We start from the raw sequence: 2655 nt of genomic DNA on the forward strand, positions 1-2655 counted from the left end.
ATTTAGGAACATTTATGAAATAAGTGGCCTGCCAAATTCAAAACGTCTTATAAACACACAATTTAATTAAAATGGTTCATGGTAACTGATAAAACATTTTTATATTAATATATTTTTGAAGTATAATAAAGAAGGGAAAGAAAAATAAAAAAAATAAAAAATTTGCGAACTGTAGCTCGCGCTACTAAAGCGCGACTAAAGTGCGAAAAAAGCGCGTTAAGTCTACATTGTCGCGCTTGCACTCGAAGTGTACTTTGATACGAAAGTGATTTTGTGACAGATAAATGACCAACGCCTGATTAATTAATGTAGATGAGCGTGTCGTCGCGTGGCGTGGGCAGAAAACAAAGCGAAGAGAATTATCCGAATTAGAGCAGGGAGCTTGTTGCCAATCGCTCTCAAGGATGTTATTTTCTTCGTAGACATTGACACGTAAATTAAAACAACGATTCCGACAATCTGGAAACGTCCTTGATTGTTTTATAATAACGAACGTGACTCCATCAGGTCAAAGTGCTCCTCGATCCTCGATATCGTACTTTGTACTTCGTACCTTGTGGAGGCAATAAAAATAATTGCAGGCAATAAAGGTATCACTTAATTATCGCGCACGTTATTTCAACAATATGTCGGAAATTGAAACGATAAATAATAAAATTCTCGGAATCTTCTCCAAAAAAAACAAACTATTTTTTTATATAATTTTTGTGTTTTAAAGCTAAGAATTTGTGTGATAATTCACCTTACGTTAAAATCTGTCTAATCTTTTCAGTTTCGATTATTTTTAGTACATAGTATAAATTCATCCATTTAGTAAAGGTTTAATAATCTCGATAATAAGTTCAATCACAATGATATACAATGAAATAGACACAATAAATTATTATAGGTATTATATTAGTCATATTTAGGAGTGAAATCGGCTTTCGGAAAAATCGGAAAAGTTATACTGGCAAATAAATAGGTAGGTTACACATTTTTCCCTGGTTAATTATATCATTGTTTAAGTCACAATAAAGATTTTTATCAAGATAGTAAGAAAAAAAAACAAAAATTCGGAAAAGGTTCTATTGCAAATAATTATCAAAGTTTGTATAGCTGTTACTTTCATAATTGTTTTTTTTTTCCAAAACTCTAAACGCAACGATATAATGTTATTACACCGTTGCATTGAGATTCTTTTCTGTGTTTCCTTATCTTAAATCTACTCGAGAGAGTCAGTTTTGTTTCGGTGATTGACATTATGATTTCATAAATCGCATTTCGATCATTTCTATCATTCTTCTACCCTTTTTATTATTATCTATTATTATCTTTATCCATGTTTATTCTCTCCTTCGTATTTATCTTACCACGCTCCAACACTTGTGTAATATCCTTTCTCCCTGTCTTATATCACTGCAAACTTGCTCTCACGATGAAACAAATAGGACAAGTAAACGTCTTCATTTCGCGTTTGATATTAAATATTCGAGTCATCGACAGTCACTTATGACTCTACTTGGGGTTCGGTTGTCCGCGAAGATCAGTAACGCGAAACCGCGAGAGAGATTGATCAAAGGGCCCGATATCGAATATCCAGAGCACGGTTGTCATTCTCCAGCTATGAGAGTTCGGTTTATCCTCTCCCTGTCCGTCGCGCGCGTCCTCGTTTCGCGTTTCCTCGACGCAGCAGCGGTATCGACTGCGAGTTGCTGCTGCTGCTGCTGCTGCTGGTCCAGCGGGAGGATCCCGCGTAGTTTCCGCGACCTCACAATCCTAGATGCGACATGGTACACACTTGAGGGAAGTCACGGCGAATCACGGAGCCAAAAGAGAGACAAGAAAAAAAAGAGAGAGAGGGGGAGAGAGACGTACGTGAGATATTAGAGAGGAGAGCCGAGAGGAGAATCGAGAACGCGCGATTCGGCGCGCGGCTCACTGGGGCGCAGCTCCCATTCCTGGAAATCGATGACTACCAGGGACGAACGCATCCCTACGGCGCGTCCTGACGCAAGAACGAGTCAACGACACGCGGGAAAATTGGATCAACCGATAGCGCGAGATGCCAGGGTTCCAGGTCAGTGGGTCACCGCCGCTGCGCTGCGCGGGAATCGGGATCGAGCCCGAATCGTGCAGAGGCTCTTTCTCCCTCTACGCTCTACAATCGTAAAAACTTGTCTTCGCATCGACCTTATTAACATAAGCGACAACTATCTCCCTTTACTCACGTAAAGACGTCGTTTTTCTCGAAAAGCCTCCCTCCCCTCCCGGCGATCTCAATATACATTCTGCGAAGCCAGAGATCACATAAGTTTCTCCCTGCACATCGAAATAAATTAGATTTCTCGTACGAGAACGCGTTCGCGACATGCGCCGAAATCCGAAATATCCTCGTTTCCTGATTGTCCTTCGATAACAATTCGATCTACGAGTGTCCCAGATGTCCAGTGAAATGAACATTATCTGTAATATTTATTTCACGAATCGATCAAGGGGCTTACAGCTGTTTATTAATTTACAAAATGGCACAGAGAGGGGGAGGGAGAGAGAGAGAGAGTTCTCGACACATTTCATAAATCTATTCTGTCGAATACAATTACGATATTACAAGCACGAATTAAGCTATCAATTTATTTCAATGCACACGAGAGAAAAATATATATATATATATAT

General features: G+C 39.5%; 1 protein-coding gene across 3 annotated transcripts in view; it reads right to left on the reverse strand.

Moving 5' to 3' along the window:
- The window catches only part of LOC108685890 (tetraspanin-1), a 46842-nt gene that overhangs the window by 23004 nt on the left and 21183 nt on the right, over positions 1–2655 (reverse strand). The window lies entirely within an intron of this gene.

Source organism: Atta colombica, unplaced genomic scaffold (assembly GCF_001594045.1).
Source record: "Atta colombica isolate Treedump-2 unplaced genomic scaffold, Acol1.0 scaffold161, whole genome shotgun sequence".
NCBI classification, from domain to species: Eukaryota; Metazoa; Arthropoda; class Insecta; order Hymenoptera; family Formicidae; genus Atta; species Atta colombica.